Below are 15011 nucleotides of genomic sequence, written 5' to 3'. Positions count from 1 at the left end.
ATATTACAAGTGATTCGTATGATATCAACTTTGTTAATGGCCACTTGACTTGATGATACATGCCATTTATTTGCATCCAATATCTTGATATCTTTATCTATAAACCCAAGTAACGAACCTAAATTGTGAGGTTTCGAAACGTCTATTCTCTTAGAACACCATATTTCACTTTTAAGTGTATTGTTGTTTGCTTTTAACTTGAATGTTGTAGTCGGATCTATTTCTTTCAATTTATTGTTAATATACTTATGAATGTCTTCTATTTCATAAGATCCTGTTGGAAGAGATATTGTATTGGAGCCGATGTAAAGTACGTTATTGATATTTTCTTCAATATTGGGAATTGAATTGTAAGTCATTAAATCCAAAAAACCCATTTCCCAGTCATTAGATCTTGATAAATCTAAAGGAGGAAACAACGTACACTTGAGATCAGACGATCTTCCTGTAACACAAATCATTTCTTCACGAACAAAAAGTCTAAACACAAATGACCGCAGTTAAAAGTATTTTCCTTCTGCCTCGGAAAGTAATTGTATTTGATTGTAACGTGATGGGGTCCACTGTTAAAATAATCCTCTAACTCGGTCGGCGGTCTTAAATTGCCAAAACTGTCAAAGTATTCTACGTTATATCCACGTTTCACATAACATACCCAATGTGTACCTTTTCCATTTATACTATCTAAATTAACAACTGCAGATTCATTATCGTTAATTTGAGGCGGTAACAGGTCTCTCATAAATACTCCTCTAAAGTATGGTAACTTTAGAAGCTTAGCACATTTTAAAATGTCAAACTGTGATAGCGGTTTACTTGGAAGCTCATCTATTATTTTCGATGAATATTTTTTTTTTTTTTTTTTTTAATCCTGATCCGGAATACGGTTTTAAATATAACCCCTTTCCCTTTAAGGTTTTTTTCATTTGCTTTGTTTTGTTCTTGTTTGTCTTTGTTTTCTTATTGTTTTTTATATTTTTATTTGTTTTCATCTGTTTCCTCTTCTGTACTGCTTTCTTCTTCTTCCTTATTGATCCACCACTTAATTTAGATTTCGCTTTCATAATATTTGTAACTGCCCACGCTGCGGCTTTTTCACCTACACTTGAATCTGATGCTTTAAATCTATTCCAAGCCTTTTCAGCTAAGATTCTGTCAGCGTATGCTCTGTTATTAGTATCTTGATATTTTAAGTACGCTATATCATGTTCCTTACAAGCAGCGTCTAAACCGTTAATTCCTGGATCGTTTCTACTTAATCTCTTTTGTAAATCTGTACCAGGACCGCAGTACTGATAACCTCCAGGTAAATGTAAATCAAAAGGTAAAATGTCAATTCCTCGAGTTATAATAGCACTTGCAGTTTTTTCAATTGTACTTAACAGTCCGGAGCCACAATAACGACTGAAGCGGTTGTTTCGCACAGCCATTACTTAAATACATCTAAGAGACGTCTTCACTTACTGGGGACTCTACTTTAACTGAAAAAAGATCAAGCCAATTTATGTTTTTATATTTTATAACTTTATTTATCCATTCGGATTTAGTCATCTTTTTCTTACTCCTTTTGTGAATTTGATAATAAATTGCGTAGGTTATGTCGGCAATATTTTCTAGAAAATATAATTTGTTCACAGCATCGTACAGAAACTTAGGTTTAGACAGATTTGATATGGTAGCACTCTTTGCATCAAGTTCTTTAGTTGTTTTATTAAGTATTAATGTGTTATCTCTTAAATATTGCACATTAACAGCATGTTTATTGAAGTATTTTAAATTTACAATGTCATTCTCCTCAACCGGTTCACTAGCACTGCATATAACTTTATTTTTCGCATCAAACTTTCCATTTTCAATCCTTAAACAGTCTTCGATGGAATCTTTTAAATATTGCACGTTAACTACATCTTGTAAATTTGAAGGTTTTCCAACATTTGATATTTTTAGATTTTCTGCATTAAACAAACTCCCATCTTTGGTCCTTAACAGACTATTGTTTTTGATATAGTTTAAATTTACAACATCGTTCTTCTCGGTAGGTTCTCTGACATTACACAGTTTCTTATTTTGCATATCATAATTGCCTTCGGTAGTAAGTTCGAACCCTTCTCCTTTTGGACCTCTAAGAACCTTAGTCGATCGTGAATGGTGACCAAATTTATCAACACTCATGATACATGTATATCATGTGAGGAATAGAAATAAAATGAACACTATTCAACTTGATAACAATATTTATTTTATTTTTTCACTACAACGTTTTTTTTGACAATACAGGTTCTAATTCAAGTAGTTCTTCAATGATTGAGTTGATTTCATTTGAATGACCTGTGTTCCCTGCTTGTTGAGATGCTAATAATAACCTCAATCGATCTACAAGTTCATTTGGATCGCCAAAATAGACATAATTAGGTGCGGTGTTTGTTAAATTAATACCGCTCCCGGTAGCTTCTTTATTTACCAAATCAGAATATGTTGACATGTGATGCTCTTCAAGTGTTGGTACTCGATTAATCAGAGGAGCAATTATATTTTTATATTTACTTCCTCTGTTAGATCTAATTTTTCCTGTTGCTGAATAATTCACTCTATAAACGTTAGTTTCTCTCAAAATGTCAGCATATGCATTTAAATCCTCTTCAGTATAAATATAATCGTTTGGAATGTTCATAACTATTAATTCATAAAGACCGGGTGTACCTTTATATCTTTTTCCATCTATTAAAATATCATCAACATGAATATCTATTCGTTTGTCTCCTATCATCCAAGAATCACCATCGATTCGAATACCATAATTATGGTCTAGAGTTTTACCTCCTTGTATAAGTTTTAGAAAATAATCTCTAGCAATTTTCCCCTTAAACTCACGTTCTACAAATTCCTTTGCAAGTTTTTTTCCTTGGGGTGTTTCTAATAATTCCTGTCCAGTTGTTGACTCGTATACCATTTCCTCGTCAAATTGCTTTGGCGGCGGTGGTGTATTCATTTCAATATCGTTATTATCATTTGTTAATTCAGTTTCCATATAAGAATCATGACTTGCTAATCGTTTTGCAGAAGGAAGCTCTTCACTATTACCATCATCATATTCATAATCACTCTCATAATCAGGTTGAGTTGGAAGATTTAGGCGAGGCTTTCTCTTAACTCCTTGAGGATGTTGAGGTAAGTAACGTTTCGCAGGTGTTTCTTCATGGTCTTCTAAACTTTTCCTCTTAAGTTCTTTCTTAACTTCTTGTTGTTGTTGTTGTTGTTGAAGATGTTCACCCTCCTCAACTAGTTTTTGTAACGGTTCTGATATTGGTTTTAATTTGTTTTTCCACATATCTTCAGTTTCTATAAGGTCACGTTTAAGTGTTCTATGTTTTCGTTTTATATTTTTCCGGAGTTCTGTAATTTCTTTGATAATATCTTCTTTTGTTTTGTTAATTTTTTCATTCTCAATTGGTTCACATTGATCGTCCTCTGCTGCTTTACTCTCCATCTTTACTCCTTGATCGTCAAACATCGACTGAAGGAGTAAATGAAATGCAAAACGATTTGTAACCTCTCCCTTTATAGTGTTACAAACGTATCAAATCCTGATCGATAACGTCCTTTATTAACTTGACTTTCTCTATCGATAACAATAAATTTATTGTTTCCTTGATCCCATACCCTAAAGCAAATAGTTTTAAATGTATCGAAACTCATGTCAGGGTTTACATGATCATGGTAGATATGTTGCAAGTTACGATCATCTTGTTTGAAAACAACTATAAAATTAGCATTATCACGTACCAACTGTTTTGGAATGTAACTGTACGTTTGACAAATATAAAACGTGTCAACATCATTATGTCTTCCCATGGAGAAGTAATTTTTTATATTAGTTTGTTTACCACAAGCTACATCATCAAAAATCATTATGGAATTCGGTTTCACTTCACTTGGGTGTGGGACTTCATCGTTGTCTGAAAACGAAAAGTATCCAATCTCAGGAAGTTTTTTTAACACACATTCCAAAAACTCATACTTTGATTGATACAATGATTTCGAGAATATATAAATATTCTCAAAAAACAGACCTTGCGGAGAAAATAATAAATTTAACATTAAGTTCGTTTTTCCGCAGTTGGAAGGACCGCAAATTATACATCTTATAGAATTAGGTAATAATTTACCATGATGTTTTTTGTATTCTGAATTCTTCTCCTTTATTATCATATCTAAATTTATAACAGAAAAATTATTTTTTTGTTTTTCAAACTTCATTATAGAAGATCTACTTTATCAATCCAACTGTCATGTGATTTATCAAATCCTAACCAACGCACTAAAACTTTATCACCTTTTTTCCTAACAATCTTTTCTACTAAATATGTGTCTTTGTAATTGGTTTTGCTTAGTTCCTCTTGATAGAATCCTCCTTTAATGACATTTCCTTTATCATCTCTTAATATATATGTAATAGGTTTCGTTAACTGTACTTTATATACAGTATATATTTCATTGCTCCATTGAGGAAAATAACCTTTAGTAAACACTTTAGATTTTTTGCTTACTCTAACTGGATCACCAACTTTGAATCTTTGTTTTAACTGAGGAGTTTTACGGGTTTTAACAATCCTTAATAAAATATCTCTCTCATTTAGATTTGTTACATCAACAGGTTTGACTCCTATAGTTCTGTGAACAGTATTGTTATATACGTTTACAAGCTTTGGTAATAAACCGAGCCAGCGGTAACTACCTTGTTCACTAAACGCTCTCCACATTTTACTTTTCAGTGTGCGGTTAAACCTTTCAACGATTACCGCTTTTTTATCTGAGAATGTATGATAATGATTTATATTGTACTTATTTAGTAACGATTTAACTCTAGAATTGAACCATTCAGTTCCCTGGTCAGTCTGAAAATGTTTCATAGGATATTTTAATAATATTGGTTTTAGAACTTTCTCAATTTCAAGCCCACTTTTAGACTTCAACGGTATAGCAATTGCAAATTTACTGAAACAATTAATAATTGTCATTATATATTTAAAACCCTTATTTTCTTTTTGAAATGGAATCATTTCCACTAAATCTGCTTGATATAGATCATTAATACCCTTAAGTTCAACATGACGAGTATGAAAATTCCTACGTGCTTGTTTATGCAATTCTCTTGCAATACCAGCTCTAACAGCTAATGTATTCATCATGAGTTATACTCTGGTAGTGAAAAATAAAAACAACAATATATCATGATATAGTATTTTATTTGACAAGTTCACAGAAAGGTGATGCTCTCTTGTGTTCTTCTTGCGGATTGTCTTCTGGACTCCACTGATCCAAAGTAACACCGCAGCTAACGCAGGTAGTCGAATCACCAGTTCCAATGTAGTAAAACCCGGTGCTCACCATTTCTTCTATTGCAGGATATGATTTAGGCCACATCATAAAAGTCTCTTTCATAACCTTCTCAGTTTCAGCAACAGACCTTTTGTACTTGCAATAGTTGTTATAATCCTCCTTTATAAATTTACTCAGGTCACAATCTGGATTGTTGATTTTATGAACGAAATTTAAATGTCTAATAGTTAGTCTGGTGCTGTCTGACTGCCATCCGCATCCGCAGCAAATAACATTCTCAAAATACTTTGTCCGATAAAATCCAGAGTTTGTTAAGTCCTTTTTAGTACAGTTGAAAATGTTACAACACCCATTAACGGTATCTACTGACATTGTTGTTGTTGTTGTTAGAACAGCGCACGTACTAAAGACTATTACAAAAGAACAATTATTAAAAATACATTTGTTATCTATGAACTTTGAACAGATAATGATGTCATAACTTTATTTAAACAGTACGTACAATGTCTTTTCTTAACGTTATGCGGGTAGTGTTCTTTACATGTCATGCTTAAGACAATGTCTATATCACATTTCAAATTGCTGGGTAGTTTATCATATATATTTTCCACATCCTCAGAATGATTTACAATGAAATGTTTTGGGATAAACTTGACCATACCAGCCGACATATGTTTGTATCCTTTTTGAAAACACTCCTTAAAGGCTAAATTGACATTTTCCATTTGTTTCTCCACAAGCTTTTGTGCATTGAACCATTGCAACAATACATGTACATTAATATAAGCACAATTGTGTGGACTGTGATTAAAACTACATTCTTTCATCGAACTCGGTTGTACAAATTGAGATCTCAAAATAGACAAATTGGGACAACCGAGATCTTCTATATTAATAACATTAACACAAAAATCTGACAGTAAACTAGTTATAAACTTTTGTTTTTCGTTTCCCTTCACATACACATTTCCGTTTATTTTAACATTTGAAAATATATCTTTCATTGAATTATACTCTGTAAAACCAGATCCCCAATACAGTCCATGGTATTGTCTCTCCAACCACAGCACCTGTTTTTGTATTTGTGGTGCGAGTTCATGAAAATTACACGGTGGCTGAAATAAATGGAGCTCATATATTTGTGCATCAGTTGAAATAAGAGCAAGTTCTTTTACTATAAATTCATTGTTACTATTTTTAAACCCTTGAAAATCTATTATGAACTCCATCTTCTTCTTCTTCTTCTAGTGATGAGCTGTAAAATCACGTGGTTCTCTGACGTCAATAGACTGCTTCACCATTTGTCGGAATCCATTTTTCTCTAATAAAAAAAAAGAAATAATTAATAACAAATAAGTGTTACACTAAATATTATTCTAAGTAAAGTTGATTTTTAATCTTTTATACTTTTAGAAAGCGTAAGATTGTAAACAATTGTTATTTTACATCTTTAACGTTTTTTTTCAATATTTAAAATAAAACAACTGTTAAACAGAGAACTTACGTTAACACCGCAAGGTTTCCGTTCTCTGCTCAACAGCACTAAGTATATTATTTACAGACTTGTAATTCTTTAAAGTGTAATAGAAAACTTGTGTTAACACCGCAAGGTTTCCATTTTCTATCACACTGACTATAAAGTGAATTTTTATTAATATTTTTAACATAAAACAACTGTTAAACAGAGAACTTACGTTAACACCGCAAGGTTTCCGTTCTCTGCTCAACAGCACTAAGTATATTATTTACAGACTTGTAATTCTTTAAAGTGTAATAGAAAACTTGTGCTAACACCGCAAGGTTTCAATTTTCTATCACACTGACTATAAAGTGAAAGATTACTACTTACTTGTTAAGTGAGAAGCGGACGAGTAGAAGTCGAAAATTGAACTTGATCAACTCTCTGAGGAGGAGAACGCTATATACCCATCCAGAACTGACGTTTGAGGTTAAAGGCGAACACGTGTTGATAGAAAGTTGCAGTTTTAAACATTCTAAAGGTTTAAGGTGACCACGTGTCGACAAAATGTAGTAAACAAGGGTAAATAGAGGACAAATAGCGCTTCATTTAAAATTAAATTGGTTGTTAGATAAAACATTTATCAGAGGTCAGGTCAATTGATATCAAAGCTTAGTATAATGAATATTATACCAATCATGTTCTGTCTTTATTGGGACGTTAACACAAATAAAATTAATACCTCAGTAAAAAGTTATATTTATATTAAACATATATACATAAAATTGTTTTTCTAGTAAATCTTCTGAAATGTTGATTATTTCTACTCTTCTAACTTTATTAAGACTTAGACACCACGTCTTAAAATTCCTTTTCTTCTCCGACAGTAACATCTTCGACTTCTATATTTGGGTGACTTCACTTCGTACAATTCCTTGTTTCTTAATTCAGCATCATATTCTAGGACACGAATTGTTGTATTCAATCTTGAGATTTCATTATTTAACTGTCCTATTCTATCGATGTATTCCTCAATGTCTTTTTGTAAAGATTCTTTAACATATGCGCAATCATCAGCTTGCAGACAACAGTCATTTGTTTCATTTAAAATTTCAAGTGTGGTCGTGTCATCACTATAGTTGTCTTCATTAAATGTAGAGTCGTTTTCGTCAAAAGAAAACGTTTCATCACCTTGTTCTGACGGAGCATCATTCATAGTCTCTTCATTAAAAAATGACAACGATTCTTCTCCATCAGATCCACTAGTTGTCTCTTGGCTACTAACATTGAAATAGTTCAAAGTGAACAACGCTTGATGGGGAGATTTAGGTGAGTAATGTAAATCTATCCTTGTTCTGTTTGATATTGCGTGAGCTACAAGTGTACTTCCATTACCCCAGTGTTGTGAAGAGAAATTTTGTTGACTGTACACAACACTCAAAACATAAAGGAAGATTACATACGACATTGTTACCGACATGATTAACACACATAATAATAATAATAAATCAATAGCGAGTCAATGCATTTATATTCATACAAAATGCATATTAAGCAGAAAAATATAACTCGAAACAGTCTCGAGTCAATCGTACTATAGTTAGAAGAATTGTTTTTTTTTTTTTTTTTTGATAACGTTGCATTATATTATTCATCACCTAGTTTTAAAGAGAAAAAAACCTTATCGGTCTGATGGACTGGTTGGCGGACGCCTGGCAGTGATATCAGGTCCATGACCTAGAGGTGAAGAATTCGCGATACGAACCGGCGCGTGCCGATAACGAAACGTAAACAATAGTAGCGACCTCGCGGGCTTATCTAATTGTTATTTAATTGAGGTCAATTGCTTTTTAATTGGGGTCAAGGTTATCTGGCACGTGCTTATCTTAAAATATGCGGAAATGTCAAAGGTTATCACTGATAAGGACCCCCCGCAGAGAGATAACAGGGGTCAAAGGTCCTGTCCCAGAACCTACACTTTATAACTACTCTTACTTGAAAAATTAAGCATTCTTATTTGGTACTGAGGATGCCACAAATTTCACAAACAGGATTGTGTAACTAAAATCTATGACTCCTGATGAAGCTCTAAAATATTATTACATATGACTACAATGCCTTGTTACTGATGATCACTCTCAGTAACAAACACGAATAATTTAGAATACAAAACCATTGATAATGGTGCATAAGATTGCAGTTACACTGGTTCAAATCTTTCTCACATAGTCCATGAAACCCACATGCAACTTACCTAAACCTTCTAGACACACACACACACAATATATATATATATATATATATATATATATATATATATATATATATGGGTGTGTGTGTGTGTGTGTGTGTGTGTGTGTGTTAAAACGACTACCAAATAATTTTACGATATACAGGACTTATAAATTAACCTTTATCAATCAACTAATAAAGTAAAAATTTCAACAAATGGCTTTAGAGGTATATTTTTGATCAGCAGAAAGTTCATTAAACATACTCTGTAATGATTAGTTTAATTTATAAGTTGCAGCCAATGGTAAAGTTAAAGTTAAATAAGAAAGTATAGATGAGATTTCTATTGCTATTACAAAACGTTGCACGACCCGAGTAAACATTGACACCGAATATCAGAGGACTAATGGCAGGTTTATGGCCATTGAGCAGATGTCTGGCAGGGCTCCAAACTCATAAACTCTACGATGACGTGTGTACGCTATTGATTTGTGGTTATGTCCGAGATGTTCTTGGAGATATGAGTACATGTATCTTCTATACTCTAGATATAGTTTATAAATAGCATAAAACGAATACTTATAACACGCTGGAATTTTAAAACGTAAGCTACATAAATTTCATGAGTTAACCCAAGATTAATTCATTTATTGAAAGCGTTTTTTAACCTAATTTAAATCATATTGCCTGTTGTCAAGCTATTCGTGTTAAAACAATCAAATGAGTTTTGCTACATTATTATGTAAGAACGTCATTATAAATAGTAACATTACTATCAACTACAATAATCATTGTTATGGTTCAATAAAAAATCCAGTACTATTGCACAATTTGATTTATCACAATTACACATGTTAGATTGTATTGGTAGTTTTAACGATTCTAGAGATATAAAATAGCATTTATAATCATATACAACTGTTTAACATACATTCTACAGCATTTGGTGAATGCAATCGTACCAACTTCCTTCAACTACTCGAAAAATATGAACTTGGCAGAAGTGCTTAATAGTACTCAATATTTTTCTTAGATCTACTTCCACTCTGAAAATGTTAAAGATACACATACCAATTAAAAACTTTCTCGCTGATTACTATATAATTTTACATTTCCTCATTTATACTATTTAGTGCTTCATTATAAAATATTTAAACACCAACCAGTGCTTGTCTGAAAATACAAACATTATTTATTATTATAACGTAAAATCTAATATTTATTATTTATGTACTCGTAATTTTCATTGTTCTAGCTAAAACTAGGCAGGATACAAATTTGTCACTAACCATTTTAAATAATAAATTCAAGAGTAAGGAATGAGTAGTTGTTAATTTCAAGGTGACTTGCTGCATTTCCCTCATTAGCAACTATAACAAATCTAATATTAATACAACCTAAAGAAATTATTAAGATTAAGTTAATGAAACAATAATAATGATCATGCTGTTCTGAGTAGTTTAAAAAACTGTACAAATGTGCTAATTGTCATAGAGAGATGCGGAATTACTATATTATGTTCAATAACAGTAACGACAAAACTAGTCAAAATAAGTTGGTTTTCATAAAGGTACTATTTAATAAAGTTAGTATGCTATTTTCATCAAAAAATTAGCAAAAAAACTTCCATTTCATAATAATCATTCTCTGAAATTCATTTTATAGCTGGGATTAGCAGTTGAAATTACTAACGATATAAATATTTCATTATAAGGGTAAGTATGGAAAACGGAAATGGAATTTTAGAACATTTAAAAAAATCTTTACTGGGAAATTTAAACTACAATTTAGCTACTTTCATCAGTTGCATTTATGAAATGTTTGTTTGGATATGTAATAGATAGTGTTAGTTATTTACGGTAAGTTAGTAGATAATAGACAGCGGGAACTACAGTGTGGCCATAACTAATTAAAGGATGCGGTCAGTTAGAGCTTGTTTATTTTATTTGTATGTTATTATTTATACTATTTTATATACAAAATTCATGAGAGAAAGTTTTTAAGACTAACTATATTTAATAAACCGTAAAACATAGTTCTACATGTCATATTAAGTTCCATTTGTATTGGATGTTATTAAAACGATTTATTCCCCAGTACGTCGATGCATCCTGGGTCAGATATTAGTAAACCAATCAATTTCATTGTTACTGAAATTTAAATTGCCCAGTTTACCAATATATATTCTATGTTAATATGTTACATTTCCCACAAGCCGAGTACATTTTTCCTTTATGTAAAACGTACCTTTGTTTTCGATTACATGTGGAACCGTTTCGAAATAACATTGTGGAGATAGAGATCACTGCAGATAATGTGCTCAATCTTTGGTTTTATCCCTGACTGGTTCAAAAATTCGTCCTACAACGTCACCACTGATATGTTCTCCGTACAGTTGCTTCACTGACATCGGCAACATAACACTCTCTCTACAGGGTGTCTCGTAACTTGCAGGACAAAGAAATGCAAAGACAAACATATTTAACCATATATTTCAACATGGGACACCAATCCTTAGTTTACCAACTGTCTGTCTGTGTTTTTTTATTAAAACAAATTAATAGCTCAAAAACCAATAAATTAAATTATGCAAAATATGGTTCATATGCTTATGAAAACAAGGCGAAATACTGAAAAACATATCATGGAACTATCTTTAGTATTTTGAAAATGGCAGCAATAAAGCTTTTAAACTTTTAATGTCATAAAAACGAGCAGTTTTTCAAGAACCACTAAAATAAAAGTTTAAAAATTGGGTTTAGTGTCTCTTGTATTGCTTTGCGAGTTTACTTGCTATAATCTCGGACTCACTGCGCTCGCTTGTTTCCTCAAATTTCACGGAGCGAATGGTTTGTTGAATCAAGCTGATGCTCAAACTCGCCGTTCGCTACTGGAAATATGCCTTCTCATAATGCCTAAGGAAACTAAATTTAATACTTTACATGTACACATACCCAATTTAGTTCATTAACTAAAATCCAGAACAAATTCATTGGCTTGCCTTGTTGTCATGAGATTTAAATGAGAAGTGTTGTTACTTTTGTTATGATTGCACTCTATAAATGTAAGCAAATTAAAAATATAGGATAAATTAATCAAATATACGATTGTACGTCATAAAACAATGTTTACACAGAACAGTTTATTACATTTGACAGGTCCTTTCGAATAATATTTCACAACTTTAGAGACCAAGATGGGATTTTTCCTAATTTAAAGATCAGTGGGGCGTAGCTCGGAGGATTTAGAGAAATAAGAATGGACCTATATCCATACCAGGAACCGTAGGTATGTCCATGTAAAGTTTCTGTACAGTCGGTTGAATAGTTTACGCGTGAAAGTAAAACAAACAAATAAATGTACTTTCGCATTTATGATACTATTGGGGTATCAAATTTGTGCTTGAGGGATTATGTTTGGGCCTAATAATAGTGAAACCTATTATTTAAAGCTTTCACTGTACAAAGTCAATTTCTCGTCGTTTACAGACAGGAAGTAGAAACTAACTTTAGTCACGTCATCGTGTTTGAGTTGAGAAGTTCATTAACTATACATGATGTTCGGGACTGTCTTTAGTTGTCGCACTCCCCGACAGTACAAATTGCTAGACTTGTTTTACTTGTAGAGTGTATCTTGGATCTCGAATGAATATTAAATGTGAACTATTACTAATATATAACTCTTAAAAGTTTACTGATTATTGTGACGCAACTAATTTAGTATAGGTAACAATAATATTAATTAGTTTCCTTTCTTATTATGCATTGTTCACTACAGTTAAAAGTATTTTGTACGTTTACATATTTAAAATGATTTTAAGTCACCATGGAAGTAGTTGCAAATTATTGGAAGTAAACAAATAGTAGTTTTTTTATTAGGATGCAATTGTCTTTTAAGATAAAAAATTAGTGAGCCAAGATTAAATACCTGTCTAGGTGGGTTTCCTTTGTAAACCAAACTGTGTCTTCATTTGATAATGACGTTTATTAATATTTTATTGTGACGCAGTTTAATTTAAAAAAAATGTTTTTACTTGATGATTAGAATAAAAAGTGCGAAATTACATTGTTATTTCAAAACAATTTAACTTAAAATTTTTGTGGAGAACATGAATATGAATGCAGAACATTTATATAAAATCACAGGTTGTTAAAAATGTATGGTTTTAAACAGATCAGCAGGTTTATGATAATAAAGATGTCAGATATCTATACTAAAAACATCTTATATGTTACCCACGGCTTTGCATGCTATTTTGTTTTGAATAAATGGTACTTCCTACGCATGTCCTTTTTACATTGCTTAAGAAACCCACTAAAATTAAATAACACTGGAAAATACTTGAGTTTCCTGATCTTTTCCAGAGTATTTAGAATTTAGGTTTAAAGAGGTTATATTTTGGCGATCTGGAAGTTTGAGAGTGAAAACATTTTTATAAGTAAAAATAAAATAGACACATCATTCTGCGACATTCTATAATACTTGAATGAATATCTTCAACAAATTCAGTAAATGTTGAAATAGTTTGGGATAGAGTGGAGGAGTGCATAATCCGTAATATTTATCTTATAGAAAGCATTTTTGATGCTGTAATATGAAGTCCTACGGTAATTTTTAATCAAAAGTATACGTATTTATGATAGGTGTTATTTCAGTTTTCATTGTTAAGGGTTTAAAAATCCAATCAAAATTTCCTTTAGCTCTTTTATGAGGTTTACTGTATAAAGAAGCGTTTCTGGGTGGAATATTGTATATTTTACACACCAAAGTGTGATTTTCTGATTATTTGATCTGAGAAGCTTAATACAGTCAAAAATGTCTTCTTTCAGCCCCCGTACTCTTCTTCCAGTCTAAACTATTCCTGGTGGCTAGTAACGCTTGCAATGTTGCCTCAATCAAGAAAATGCATAATGCGTTAGTCTGAAAAGCGTACTTCGGTAAAAAGAGACTACAACGGTTATTGCAATCTACTTTCAGTCCAAGATATTGCCAGGATCTGTAGTCTGTCGAGGATACAATACACATGTGTGCCAAATTTCACCTCTCTAGGACAAAGTCTTGTTAAAAACAAACATATTTCGACCCTATGGGTTGCTGAAATCAATAAATATTCTAAGGTTACATGTTTTTTCGCTACTTCTTTACATATGAACCTAGAAAAAAGGGGTTCTGGAATGCTTGTAACATTTCATACACATTTAGTAATGAGTATTGTTTTGTATTTCAATTACTCAATTGAGTACATTAAAAATCTCATGATAAGTTTCAGCACAAATTGAAGGCAATAAAAATGTTAAAACAAATAACAAACTTGTTACAAAAATTGACCTCATAAATAACTCTCCAAGGTTCATTGGCTAGGTTCGTACGCCATTGTTTTAGAATGGTGGTCTTTCAAACTTACAGAAACATTTAATAATAGAATTTTCTATTAAAAAAACAAATTTGTTTTGTATCTCGAAAACACTAATTACATGTAAATCCCATAACAATAAATGTTTCAGTTGTTATAGATCTACCTACTTCATCCGACTGCACCGGAAGGACTGGTTACGATTAGTTTCGTCATTCTTTTGCATCTAGATTAAAATATTATTTAAACGTTGATTCATGATTTGTAAATTTACTTGTAAGCTTACATAAGTCAAAATTTACCTGTTATCTATCATTTTACTTGTTCTAGTGATTGTTAGGCCACTATATTCAAATAAATGAAAAGATATCAAGTTATCAACTACTATTTTTATTTGTTTCCTATATATATTTTGTAAAACTGCACGTTACTTTCCTGATTGGGAAAGGATATAAAACAACGAATTAAGTTCAAATTTCATAATTTATAAAACAGAAAAAAGTTAAATAAAAACTTTAATTTTAATTTTTATCGATTTCAAAAAACCTTTATTGGTGTATATATACAGGGTGGTTCATGAATTTCTCCCCCCACTTCTACAGCACATTTTTACTAGTAAAAATAATG

Source organism: Homalodisca vitripennis, chromosome 2 (assembly GCF_021130785.1).
Source record: "Homalodisca vitripennis isolate AUS2020 chromosome 2, UT_GWSS_2.1, whole genome shotgun sequence".
NCBI classification, from domain to species: domain Eukaryota; kingdom Metazoa; phylum Arthropoda; class Insecta; order Hemiptera; family Cicadellidae; genus Homalodisca; species Homalodisca vitripennis.
The sequence above is the reverse complement of the archived record's forward strand: the minus strand, read 5'-3'. Positions refer to the sequence as shown.